General features: G+C 41.2%; 1 protein-coding gene across 1 annotated transcript in view; it reads left to right on the top strand.

The window, feature by feature from the left end:
* The window catches only part of B3GALT1 (beta-1,3-galactosyltransferase 1), a 352,152-nt gene that overhangs the window by 109,871 nt on the left and 227,401 nt on the right, over window positions 1–14,880 (top strand). The gene's annotated exons all lie outside the window — the stretch shown is intronic.

Raw genomic sequence — 14,880 nt, 5'->3', positions numbered from 1 at the left:
ACAATCTTTAAACCTAACCTTGGAAAGTGACTCCAGTTTTCTTACTCCACCCTCTTCCTGGACTGAGATTCTGACTTTTCTTGCAACTTAAAAAAAAAAGTCTAAATGAAAAAATCTGGATCGAAACTTATTAACACGCCCACTTTTCAAAAATGGAGTCAGTGGTGCCCAATTTTGTGACTTTTCAAAGGCAGAATTCTGGAGTAAAGGCATCATAAAGTAAGGGCCACTGTGTGCATATTTTTAGACTCTATTCCACAACCAGCAAAAACCATTGGAGAGATTTACTTCTAAATATCCAAAAATCTGCAGGTGAGTATTATATTAAAGGCCATTTTTCCCTTTTTGTCAGGTGTTTCAGCTTGTAAAATCTTAGGACATGAGTTTTGTAATCCCTCATTTATGTCTTTCACAGTAGAGGCTATTACCAGCTCTGTTATGGAGCTACATAACATTTTACCTGTCACTGGTGAGAAAAACATAGTTTCTTTTGTGAGTTTTACAATCACGACTGCCTGGTAACCAGCATGTTCGGCAGAGAAGATGAAGAATGGATGGAGCATATGTGCCCTGCTTTGTGCTGCTGTTTCAAGTGATACTTTAGATATTTTAGTCTTTTAAATGGCAATAATCTATGAGACATATTCTCTTACATCAATATATATATATCAGAGAAAGCCTATTGAGAAATAGGAAGTGTTAGTAGTGGGAATATATACATTATTTTATACCTTTTCCTTCCTGTTCAGCAAAGCTTAGTATTTGTGCTGCTCAACACCCTAGAGGCATACATTTTGTAGAAGCTACTGTATACAAGTAGCTTAATCCACCAAATAAATATACACTTAATGACAAATAAAAACTTACTGCACCCAAGAAGTAGCTGTTGGAATGGAATTAAACTTTCTATGTGTGAATGAAATTATGATATTTGAAAAGAGGCTTGTCTCTAACCTGGATGAGATATGGTTGGGCATGGAGGCATACAGGTTCCATATGGTATCCTGTGGCACATTTGACCACAGATGTTACAGCTAGGCCTGTAGATCCTGCACAATCATAGGTTGCTGAAGCTGGAGTTCTAGCTGGTCCCATAGATGCTTGATTGGCGATAAGTCTGGCGTTCAGACAGGCCCAGAAAGTGATTCAATCTGTCAAATACATTCCTAGGAAATCCTTGCTGTGTGGGCGAGCATTATCCTGCTGAAAAAAGCAGTTGGCAGTTCTGCCATAAGAGGCAACTCATGTGACTGCTGGATGTCCTGCAAATTAGTCTGAGTTGGTAGTGTCCCTTGTATCACTGACCATCTGTTGTATCTGATGGTTCCCCAGATGATTACTACAACAGTTGGGGCAGTGTGTCAATCTGAAACAAAGGCAGGATTGAAGCACTCACCACCAAGCCTTCATTCTCAAACCTGAATATCATGAGATCCCAAAAAGGACTAATGTCAGCCAGATACATAACGGTTTTTCTGATGACAGAAACCCTTGAAGAAGACCTAGAAATGGTCTGGACAGTGGACATCAAAATTCTGGGAGCTGCTTGTCGGTGGATTAAACAATCCTCTTAACTGGTGATCTGTCTGGGTCATATGGAGCATGTTCTCTGTGTGTGCCCTCATATAACCACTGCTCCCAACACCTCCTACCAGCACTTTTATACCCTCTTGTGGCAAGACCCAGTGTCTAATCAGACCACAACTTTTGCTTACTAGAATTACATCACTGGATCCACCAGTCAATGTAACCCGCAAGAACGAAAGACCCCTACAAAATTTCAATAAAAAAACTGAATTGTCCAGGTTGTGCCACAGGTATTTTTTGTTTTTTAACCAAGTTTGCATGGAAAAGATGCTTTATACAAAAGTTGGACAGAAAAATATTACTGCCAGCAAGAAGAACACATGTGAATCTTTGACCAGCCTGGTATTCTATTTTAAATGGATCAATGATCCCTGATAAGACCCTACTCACTGAGCAAAGTTCAGAGAAGGACTTTGGGAGAAACACCATTCAAAGGTTTCTACACTTTGGTGACACTTATAGTGATGTTGCATTCACAGAGCACTACAGTTGGCAAACAAGAATTGTCAAGACTCGAAAATACTAATGCTCTTATGGTTCCAAAACATGACATTTCCTAATGAGAAATGTATATATTATTGCTTCTAGAGGCTTGCTCCTTTGTACATAATCCCAATGATTCAAAAGGCTGCAACATCCAGATATGTGGTAAAAACAACAGTCTATTTTTCCACGTGCCACATTTGGCATATTCATGCTTTAAAAATGCTTTGGCAACAAATAAAATAAACTATTTTTTTACTTATCTGGATGTTGTGGTCTTCTTTTTCATTGAAATTATTCATTTTCTCATTACGCATGTTAGCTCATGACTAGAGATGAGCGAATCGAAGCTGACGAAGTGGAATTTGATCCGAATTTCAGGAAAAATTCGAATTTCCTCGCGCTTCGTGGTAACAAATCCATTTTTCCTAAAATTGTGGCTACACGTATGAGGACGGAGGACATGGGGCAAGGAACTCTGGGAAGATGGGATCACCTAGATTGACATGCATGCATGCAGCCAATCAACAGCCAGCCAGCACTGTGATGTCACAGCCCTATAAATACGGCAGCCATTTTAGATTCTGCCATTTTCCAGCATTCTGAGTGCAGGGACAGACGTGGGAAGGCGCTAGGGACAGCAATTGGAAAAACTTAATTGTGAAATAAAAAAATAAAAAAATGAATTATAAGTGCAGGGAAAGGATAGGGAGGAATCAATTCACAGCATCTTAGTACAGGGCGAGATGTCAGAAGGCGCTAAGGACAGTGATAGGAAAGCGATATGCAAGTGCAGGGAAAGAATATTTGGGGATCCAATTAGCCATTATACAGCTATGTCATTCCAGCTATTTGTTCTTGGGGTCCAACTGCTATGTTGAAAAGCCTTTAGTGGCTTATATCTGTGGAAAAATAAAAATATATACACACTTCACTTCTGCAGTTTTTTCTGGTGGAAGCGTATTGGGGCGTATTTCAGTATACAAAATATATATATATACGCACTGCAGTTCTTTCTGGCGAAAGCATATAGGGGCGTATTTCAGTAAAAAAAGAAAAATATATACGCACTGCACTGTTGCAGTTATTTATGGTGAAAGCGTATGGGGGAGTATTTCAGTAAAAAATTAAAAATATATACGCACTGCACTGTTACAGTTTTTTTCTGGTGAAAGCGTATAAGGGCATATTTCATTAAGAAAATAATAATCTATATGCACTTTACTGATTAGTTTTTCATGGTGAAAGCGTTTGATGGCCTATTTCAGTACCATATAGAAAAATCTATATGCACTTAACTGCTTAATTTTTTCCTGGTAAAAGCCTATAGGGGCATTTTTCTTTAACAAAAATAAAAATCTATACACAGTTCACTGCTTAATGTCTTCCCGGTGAAAGCTTATAGGGGCTTATTTCAGTACTACAACAAAAATATATTCGTCGCTTTTAGGGGTGTTTTAATTTGCTTTAAATTTATTTAGTTCAGCAAAAAGAATGTTCGGCAGAGAAGTACCAGGTCATGTACAGAGGAGTGGCAGAGGTGAAATGTTTCTGGTGCAGGCAGAGGTCTCAGCAGAATAGGGGGCTGTGGCAGCAGGAGTCACAGCGAGAGGCCTGAGCTCCCGGTGTCATCTAGCGGTCATGTCTTAACCAACAACCCAGCGGTTCTTGATTGGTTAACTCGGTTGGCCACTTTATCCCAAGTGACATCGGACACCCCCAGCCAACAGTCGTGGGTTCGTCAGACACAACTCTTAGTTGGCATGGCCCTGGAGCAGGCCCTGTGCCCTCACCTGTCCTCAGCATGTCTCTGTCCTTTGCTGTTCCCTCACCCACAGAAGTATTGTATGTTGTGGGCTCAGCTCCATTATACAGCGAGGATGCGCTACTAGAGAACAGTCAGCAGCTACTGCCCAGCTCCTGACCCAGAGACGGTTGAGGAGGACATCAGTGACGTGCAGACACTACTCAATGATGATGAAGCTGATCGCACTTGGGAGCCAGGTGAAGAAGGGGCTTCGTCGTCATCAGGAGAAGAGGGTGCCAGCTTGCCCGTGAGGCAGCGGCTGAGCCAGCAAGTCGCTAGCATGGCTAGGAGTCAGCATGGTGGCAGCAGTGGGAATTTGGGAGCCAAATGGCCATGGGATAGACCACCCACTTTGCAGCAGCCTGCCAGGAAAGGAGTGGTGCATTGGTTCACAGAAGCAACGGCAGTAGCAGTTTTTCAGTGCATACTGTTGGGGGTAAAATCACCTATTCGGCGGTCTGGCAGTATTTTGTGAAGCCGCCAGAGGTGAAGGTGGCCATATGTAGAATTTGTGGCAGAAGCTGAAGCGTGGCCCCGCGTCAACATATGCAGCGTCGCCACCAAGTGGCCTGGGAGAACCGTGGCTCTGATGTGGTGGTCCAGCCTACCGCAGCAACCGCTGCATCACCCAGTGGCACGCCGCACCCGATTTCAGGCAGTCAAGGCTCCAGCACCTCAGCCGAAGGGAGATGTCTGTCAACCCATCGTCTGCTGGCCGATGCTCCTGCTCCTCCTCCTAATCCTCGTCAGTCATTCCGTCAGCAATCGATCACCGAAGCGATTGCCAAGAGACAACAGTATGCGTGCACGCATCCAGCGGTGCAGAAGCTGAACGTGCTACTGTCAAAGTTGCTGGTACTACAGTCTCTCCCTTTCCAAGTGGTGGACTCTGCACCTTTCAGAGAACTGATGGTTTGTGCCGAGCCGAGGTGGAGAGTCCCAAGCCGTCATTTCTTTGCGAAAAAGGCAGTACCAGCCCTGCACAAATATGTAAAACAGAAGGTGGGCCAGTACTTCAGCCTGTCGGAGTCTGCGAAAATGCACGGCAGCGCAAACATGTGCAGCTGTAACTATGGTCAGGGACAATACATGTCCTTTACGGCCCACTGGGTGAATGTGGTTCCTGAACAGCCACACCAGCAACTTGGCCAGGTCACGCCATTAGTCCTGTGACAATGTCCGCCTTTGCCCCCTCATCCTCCACCCTGTCCTCAGCCTCCACTGCAAGGACAAGTCACAGTGCCCCTCCAGCATATCACATGTGCAAGGAATGGCGGTGTCACGCTGTTGTGCACCTGGTTTGCCTTGGTGAACGGAGTCACACAGCGGAGGAACTACTCCGTGTGATTCATCAAGAAATCGAATCCTAAATTCGGAAAGGGCACTAGCTCACAGTACTAGGAATCGACCACTAGGCAGCTGATTATAAGTATGTTCTTCTGCGAGTCGAAATACATACCTATGGTGAATGTGTCCGTGCCTGCGTGCACGAGTAATATCTGTGTTTTATTGCTTGTACACTGCCTATGTTTCCGAAATAAAAATTGTTAAAAAAAAAAAAAAAAAGAAATCGAATCCTGGCTTTCCCTGCGACAACTGAAAATCGGAAACCATGCTGACCAACAATGGAAGAACATGGTGTCAGCGCTGCGTCAAGGAAGGCTGACCAATGTGCCCTGCATGGCACACGTATTCAATCTGGTTGTCAAGCGGTTCCTGAAGTCTTCCACCCATCTGCAAGACATCCTAAAAATGGCAAGGAAACTTTGATTGCACTTCAGCCAGTCGTACACCACAAAACACACCCTGCTTGAGCTGCAGTGGCAGAACGGCATCCCCCAACATAGGCTGAAAAGCGACGTTTCCAACCATTGGAATTCTACCCTCCATATGTTGGACCGACTATACGAACAGAGAATGGCCATCAACGATTTCTTGATGATGCAAGCTGAAAGGAGTACTCTTCTGTATAACTTTGATGTCAGCCAGGGGCATAGCTAAAAGCTCATGGGCCCTAGTGCAAGAGTTCAGCTTGGGCCCCCCTTCTTTCAGTGCTTGTTGGAAAGGGGCAGGGGAGCACATAGCCTTCCTGCTGCCTGAGGCAAACATTGAAAGGGCACCCCCTCAAGCCAAATTATTGACCTATCCCCTTCCCTCCAGCCAGAGGTGTAAATTGACCAACATGTGCTTTCTATAATTCCACTGTCCTATGTGGCACAAGGGTCTTTGGGCCCCTCTGGCTCCTGGGCCCGGTAGCGACTGCTACCTTTGCACCCTTTATAGCTACGCCCCTGATGTCAGCCAGTGGCAGCTCATGCATGACACCTGCCGTTTTCTCAGGCCCTTTGAGGACGCCACGTTATTTGTCAGTTGCCAGGACTACAGGATGAACGACGTCATTCCACTGCTTCATGTCCTGACACAGATGGTGATAACAATGGCTGGTCAGGGCACTGGAGACATGGCACCTAGATCTCACGTCCACATGAGCCCTGTGGGGGCTGGACTGGAGTAGGACTTTAATGCACAAGCAATGTGTAGCCAAATGGGTGTTTTTTATACTCAGGTGACAGGAGAGGAGGAGCAGGAGCAGCCAGAGGAGCTACAGGGTGATGAGGAAGATGAAACAGAGGACCCAGACACACCGTGTCAGTATGCAGTGGAGATGGAGGCAGGGAGTCCCTCTGAGTCACTTGCACAAATGGCCCGATTCACAAAGACAGCTGAATTGTCACCATTCGGCAGAGGGATTACTTCTGGCTCTCCACCTTGTTGGACCCTCACTACCGGTCTAAAATGGGGGCCTTTTTTATACCCACTGAAAGGGAGGGCAAACTGAAGTACTACAGAGACATCCTATGAAGTCAGTTTTACACTACCTATCTATACCAGTGTCTATCCTTTTGCAGGTCTGACCGGGGGGGGGGGGCCTCTGCGCTCACGTTCCACTGCCATGGCGGCTGGGGAGGGGTGGGGTGGCAGGAGCACTACTAGCTCCATCAGCAGCAGCCTGAGTAACTTTATTCACCCGCATACTGAAGAAAATACTAACCAGCAGCAGCAAGTAGACCTACTTGGACATCACCCTGCAAACCCACATTGAATATCCGCTGGACTACGGGACAGCCAAACTGGATTTGTGGCCACAACTAGCAGAGTTTGCCCTGGAAAAGCTGTCCTGTCCGTCCAGTAGTGTGGCATCAGAACGGGTGTTTAGTACAGCGGGGACCAAAGTTAAAATGTGGAGAGAATGACCTTTGTCAAGATGAATCAGGCATGGATCAGCCAGGATTTCCACCCACCAATGATCCTGATCCTGATGCTGCTGTCATATCCCTACTATGTCACCTTGCCACTCTATGGTATCCTGATGCTGCTGCTGCCATATCTACACTATGTCACCTTGCCACTCGGTGGCCTTCTCCTGATGCTGCCAACTCCATACTCTGTCATTGTGCATCTCGGTGGCCTCCTCATACTGCTTTCAGCTCCAGACCCTACCATTGGGCCACTCTGTGGTCTCCTCATGCTGCTTGAACCTCACCACTATATCATAGGTCCACTCTGTGGACTTCTCATGCTGTACCCACCCTCCCCACTTCATGACTGGTCCACTATTTTGGCTTTCGGCCTGGCTGACATCATCATTTATTTGACCTTTCTTCTGATCTGTCAGAAGGAAGGAAAAATTAGATGCACAAAGGATCCTGTCTGTGTAGCAGGTGTAAGGCCTGTTTGTTCCCATCAGAATTGGCTTATGATTTGGTAGCCAAAAGCAGGAGTGGGTACAAAACACAGAAGACATGCAAATATTCCTTTCACAGAAGACATGCAAATATTCCTTTCTTGAGTGAAGGCGTATGCTCCATAGACAGGATCCGTTTTTTGTAGGTTATTGTTCTGACGGATCAGAGAAAGGGCAAATTAATCAGTGACGTCAACACAAACTTACTGCCGATACCCTCTCCACTCTGTCAGGGGGGCTCTACTTGTATAAACATTTAATAGAACAGGTTTCTGTAGACATCTATATGGAATCGGCTGATGAGGGTGTAAAAGGACTGAGCTTTTTCTTGACGCTAACATCGACCTATAAGGCTGAGTTGATACTTCAGTTATTTGGTCAGTTTTGGCCCCATGATTGCCCAAATAAGTGAAGTATGCAGTGATTCTTAGAGTGATGCCTGTTATCTGCATGTCATACTGACTCACAGTATTGTTTAACTACCTGTGATGTCAGCTTCTTCCCCTGCTCTGATAACGTTCCGGGGACAAGCCTGAGGGAGCAGGAGGAGCAGGTCTGTGCACGGAACATTACTGTGAAGGCTGTGCTGTTTGGAGTGATAAGCCATGCCCCCTGCATCGCCTGATCTGCAGGTTGAGTTGTCTGCCCTGTGTTTCCCCTCCCACTGAATTCTTTAGCAAAGTTTACCCCTTCTACCATCATCAGCACAGACTCAGGGTTGGAGGCTCTGCCTCAGGGACTGAGCAGCTGCAGCATTTTCACTTCTCCAGGCACTAAGAAGATAAATGCTGTGCACAGGATCTTCCCTCCCTCCTCACCCTGCAAACACAGCACTGACAAAGACCAAAACATTGTATGCTATACCACAAGGTTAAAAGTGATCCCATGTTTGCGCATTGAACTTTTCCTGTGGTATTTGTTGACACCCACAAATAATCATGAGAAAAACCTCAGAGATTGTTGTTACACGCCTCCACAGCTCTGCAACTGCATGTCAACAAAGGGCCAGAACAGAATTAGGGAAATTAATAAGTATAACTTTTTTTTTTTGCAGAAAACTTGATTATCTTATGTATATATTGCTGACCATCAGATTTACAGTGCTTTATGTTTTTATAAAACTCGGATAACCCCTTTAAGTATGTTATTCCATAAGTGTGTGCTGCAATTCATAAAACAAATATAATACGCTGACCAAGGGAATTCCTTCCAGCCTACCCATAGTCTTTAGTTTAAAAATGAGCAAAAGAGACCCAAAGGAATTTCAAGTAAAGAATTCAAACCAAAGCCTGCGTTATAGAGATACATTATTAATAATCGTGGTATTATTAGTCCTACATGCATATTCTCCATGTAGACTTTAGGAAAAGAGAAAGTTGAAATAGGTTTTACATACATTAATGAACATTAATTAACTAAAGAAAAGAAATTCACAGTTGGCTAACCGTTAACTGTTTAATATTGCAGGAATAGCTCATAGGAATATTTACTATCCAGAAATATGCCTATATTAGGCGTATTTCTTGAGAAGATTGCGGTGCAAAGGTTATTTGTGCCGCAATCTGTGACTTTTCCCTGCTCACGCCAGGTCTAAAAAAGTGGATTTGATCAGGTGGCGAATGGGACGGGCTGGCAAGCTCATCTCATTCATCATTTTCTACGCCTGGTCTAGGTGTAGAAAATGGTCTAAATGTAAGACAGCTCGGAAGTAAAAGGTACAAATATTGAGAAAGTGGAATAAACTATCCCAGCTGACTCTAGTCGAATAGAGGATGCAAAAGGTATTCGGCACATTTAGATATTTATGCTTGCAGTGTTCTCTATTTACTCCCCATTTATTTTACAGGTACACGTTTTCCATCAAAAAATTCAATTTTCTGCTCATGGAATCCTTCAGAATGTGTGCCTGAAGAACACTATCTGCTGTGATTTTATTTAGGGAGTTATAACTCTTTTGAACTTAGCAGTAGCATTTATTCCATAATATTTCCATAAAAAATCTGAGTAGGATAGATCTTTTGTAAACCAGACACTGCTTTCTTTGAAAAGGTGTGGGAGTAAGCAACACTTGCAGAGCTTGTCACAAAACAGAATTGTTTTTCTAAGAAACACAACATTTTATAGTACACGGTCACGCTCAAATAGTAATGGCATGCAGTCCGATATACATCTTGGTGGTATTGCGTTTTGTTGCTTTTTATATACAGTAGAAATACCTGCTGGCATACTCTCATTGTATACTATTTTTCATAGTTGCTATTATTTCTTGTAAAATGGGTAGTTTTCTCCTTATGATTTATATTGTTAAAACTTAGAAGGTTACCTCAAAAATATTCTGATCACATCGTATCTCACTGCTAGCATCACAAGTAGAGATGAGTGAACCGATTCTTTAGAACAGAAATTCAGCCTTAATTTTTCTTATGATTCTGAGGCAAATTTATCAATCTCGCCTGTTTTTTAGGTGTGAGCTTAGATTGGCGTACTTCATTTACCTGTCTTTCTTTTGCTGAGTATTTATTGAAAGTCGCACAGTAGTTGAAGAATTACACTAGGTGTATTTTTATTAGTCTGACCTCTTGTTTTTCCGTTAGACAGATTCACATTCACTTAGACTTGTCTAATTTACTTGCGCAAGAAAAATGTTGCATCTTTGCAGAGAAATGTTGCATGTCTCCTGGAAATATGACTTTTAATGCAAAAAAGTTGTGCTTCACCTCTGGAAACAGAAAAAGAAAAGGACGCCAGCCCTGGGGGGAGGAGTCGAAATTTGACTGTTTTTGCAACAAATTCAGGCTCAGCAGCGAAATTTTTTTTATTTACTAGGGATGAGCGAACCTTTGGAAGTTTGGGTTTGCGGGGTTCGGCCGAACTTTAGGTTAAAGTTTAGGTTCGGGACCCCGAACTTGCCCCCGAACCCCATTGAAGTCACTTTATTATTTTCCGTTATAGCATGTTTATATCATAAAATAATAGCATTCTTAAGACGGAATGTAAAAGAATCTGGCCATTTAGGGGTTAAAAAAAATCTCACCTCATCCACTTGATCACGCTGCAGCAGTCTCTGCTATCTTTATTCAGCAGGACCTGCCAAAGGACCACATTCTGTTTTAGCAGCAGTCTTGAATGCAGTAATTATAGGCTTATTTGCTTTCCATCACATAGGTATAGTAGTCCTCTCCTACTGTCCAAAATAATGCTGATTCCTGATCTACAGTAGTACTGCCATTAACTGTGTTTTCCCCATGTATACTTGTATGTAGACCCCTTAATTGTTCACTTTGTCAAACATAATAGACATTCTAGACTAAATTATATCATAGAAAGGTTATCCTAGAATAGGAGTTCAGTCATACAGTAGGTACATAGTCTCTACCATGTTCCTCCTGAGATTCATTTGGAAAAACCCCTTTACAGAGAATATGTCATCAGAATATTTGATTTAATAATTTTTTGTTAAACTAATTAGTAATTTTATTCCAAAAATCCATGCTATATAAAAAAAATCCTGAAATCCTACACTTTTATCTCTCTCCACTGAGTTTCACAACAGACCAAGGCTTCGGTAGAGATCACTTCTCTGCAGTCATCTCATTATTAGTTATGAGCGGCAGGGGCAATATTCAAATTTGTGATATTTCGCAAATATTATGTAGAATATTCATCATATATTCGCGAATTCGAGAATTTGCGATTATATTCTTGATTGTGAAAATCGGCAATGTTATTTGCGCGTATTGCGTGCGCAATCCAGGCGTAGGGTCACTTATGCTACATTTTTCAAGCTGGTATAATAAAATAAAAATATTATAAATAATAATATATGCTAGCATCTGACTTTAATTAGAAAAGAAAAGTATAAGTTATACATTCCTTTTAATTAGGTCGGTAACTTCATGAATTCTTCCCCTACTTCTTGTATGGAGTACAAAGTAAGACCATATTTAAACATAAAATACACTACTTTGTATCTGTAACTAATGGTGTGTGAAAGGTAAACCTGCGGTCAGGCAGAAAGTGTTGTAGGCTTAGATTTTGGGCTTTGAGGGACATCAATTTAGATATAAAATCCGGAGCCCTTCAAGAAGCTCTTAAAATAACCTTGGCAAGGCAACTAAGCCACAGTAAACATTTTAAGAAGAGCACCAGGGGGTGAGATACTTGAAAGCTATTTCATGCATCATATATCCAGTGCCATTGATAATGGTGGTTTCATTGTACTGTTGGTCCCAGACCAAATGCCCCTTTTCTAAATGTGGCCACGAACTAATCCTTGCCTTTTCTTAGACAGTAGAACAACAGAAGGAGAGGAAGCTATTTCATGGATCATCTATCCAAATGCTTGTCTAGTGGAGAGGTCCCTCTAGTGATGGGCTTAGAGCAAATGTCGCTTTTTCATTATGGCTGTCAGTTTTCCATTCAGATTGGGATGCTGTAGAACACAATTTTAAAATGCTTCATGTTGCAATGGGCTTGTAACATTACAGGATGACATTGAACTATGAATAATTTTGTTAAGACATCTGTATTAGCATTCAAACAGCTAACATCTATTCGCCACTGTGATAAAGAGAAAAGGGATTGTTATGCTTTGTTTGATTTGACACTTCTTGTCTTAAAACAGTATGCAATAAGCTCCTAAACTCCCCCATGTGGGGGATGCTGGAAGCTGGAATTTAATGATTACACATGGTGATTGGAACTACTTCCAGGGCACTTGGTAGCTCATTTGCATTTAACATTAAAGTTTTATATTTTTTTCCGAAAGTAACTATATCAAAATACCAAAGGTATCAAAGGTATATTTCTATTCCATGGAATTGTGATGGCTTTGTTAGGCATAAATGATCTGAACTAAGAATAACCTAATAAATGGTGATGAGCGGCAGGTATATATATTCGTTATATTCAACTTTTTTTTTCTCGAAAAGTCGGCAAGGTAATGATCACGTAATATGCAAATATTATACGATCAATACAGGCGTGGGTCAAAAACAAATATATAGCACCATAGAATTTAGTGCTATATATATGGCCTCATGCACACAACCGTTTTTGTGTTGCGTTCCGCAAAGTGTTGCGTTCCGGTGATCCGTTTCCGTTTTTGTTTCCGTGTGTGTTCCTTTATTTTTGGAGGATCACCAGACATGAAGGAAAGTAAAAAAAAGACGCGGATGACAATCCTGTGTGCCTCCACGTTTTTTCACTGACCCATTGACTTAAATGGGTCCGCGAACCGTTTTCCGTGAAAAAAAATAGGACAGGTTATATTTTTTCAATGGACTGGAACCACGGATCACGGACGACAAACGGTGCATTAGCCGAGTTTTCAACGGACCCATTGAAAGTCAATGGGTCCACAGAAAATCACGAAAAACTGAATATAGGACACGGAAACAACGGTCGTGTGCATGAGGCCTTACCGGTAGTTTTTTTAAAATATTCATAATTTTTTTTCCCCTCTGAAGTCATAATTCCTCCCTGATTACGTTACTTAAGCAAGGAGGAATCATGACTTCAGATTGAAAAAAATCACGAATATTCTAAAAAAACGAATATATAGAGCAATATAGCTAATATAGTGCTATACTTGTTTTTAAGAATATTCGTAATATTCTAAATCAAGAATATATAGCAATATAGCGAATATTCTAAAAATAACTAATATAGAGCAATTTAGCTAATATGAGGCTATAATCTTTTTTTTAATAGTTGTTATTTTTTTCCAATCTGAACTTCAGATGAGAAAAAAATGACGACTATTAGACAAAGAAGATTATAGCTCTATATTAGCTAAATTGCTCTACATTTGTTTTTTTGAATCTTCGCTATATTGCTATATATTCTTGTTTTCGAATATTCCGAATATTCGAAAAAACGAATATATAGCACTATATCAAATATATATATTTTTTAGAATATTCGTCTTTTTTTTTTCAATCTTTACAGTTGTTCCACTTCGGCATACTCCTCCCCAACAAGCGTCCCCGTCACCATGGGAACACCTGGGGGTTAGAATATAAGATTGGATCTGAGTTTTCACGATCTCAGTAAGATCGTGAAAACTCAGATCCAAGGGTATATTCTAACCCCCAGGCGTTCCCATGGTGACATGGACGCTTGTCGGGGAGGAGTATGCCGAAGTGGAACAACTATAAATTTTTTAAAAAAAGCGTCGCCGTCCCCGACAAGTGCCCCATCCCCATATATTCGATAAAGGGCTATATATTCATTTTTTGGAATATTCGTCATTTTTCCCATCTAAAGTGATGATTCCTCCCTGCTTAAGTTGCTTGTGAGCCAATGATTCATTCGCCCACAAGCATGAAGCAGGGAGGAATCATGTTAAAAAATGACAAATATTCGATATAGAGAATATATAGCACTATATTCGAAATATTCGTGAATTCTCGAAGTTGCGCTATTTAAGATAAATATTCGTAATTTGAATATTCGCGCTCAACACTACTAATAATAAGAGTTTTAAACTGGAAAATTGCATTCAATAGTTTTTTTAGCATTTACTTAAGTTCTCTATGATTTATAATAGAACGTGTATGGTATGTTGGGGTATCATGACTATTAAGATGTACAGTATTACAGATATCAGGTAAGTATGATATTACAGGGTGAGATATTAAGCCATAGCCGGGCAAAAAATAAATTCTAAATTTTTTGCCTAAGTACATCCAAATATGATAGGGAAGTTTTATCATAAGTAATCATAACAAGGGCAGTAAGACAATTTTTAACTCCTGTGTACATGAAAAAAGTATATATATATTTACAGTATTAATGTGTGTGTGTATATATATATATATATATATATATATATATATATAGTTGTTCAGTTAATTATATTATGTATTATATAATATATGTATTATTAGATTTATAATAATATCTGAATATTAATATCAATGGTGTAACTAGTGCTTTAGCAGACACAGTAATCATAGGATATCAATCTGTGATCTTATCTTTTCTCACGGGTTTAGTTAGCTACTGTATGTTCATAGCATGAAACTGAATCAGCCTTGAGGTCAATAGTGAGACATAATTGCAGTTGTAGATGGCCATGGTTTTCTTCTTCTGTGGGAGTACTGTGTCACAACCTATAATAAACCTGTGACCACTATATAACACATGCATGAGCTTGTAAATATATACAGCACAGTTCACACATACATAAAACTGTCTACGTCAGTTCTGTTAGCGAGAGTTGCTGTTGCCTCATTTAGGTTAATTCTTGAGTGAC

The sequence above is a fragment of the Bufo gargarizans genome, chromosome 8 (assembly GCF_014858855.1).
Source record: "Bufo gargarizans isolate SCDJY-AF-19 chromosome 8, ASM1485885v1, whole genome shotgun sequence".
Classification (NCBI taxonomy): Eukaryota; Metazoa; Chordata; class Amphibia; order Anura; family Bufonidae; genus Bufo; species Bufo gargarizans.
The sequence above is the reverse complement of the archived record's forward strand: the minus strand, read 5'-3'. Positions and strand labels throughout refer to the sequence as shown.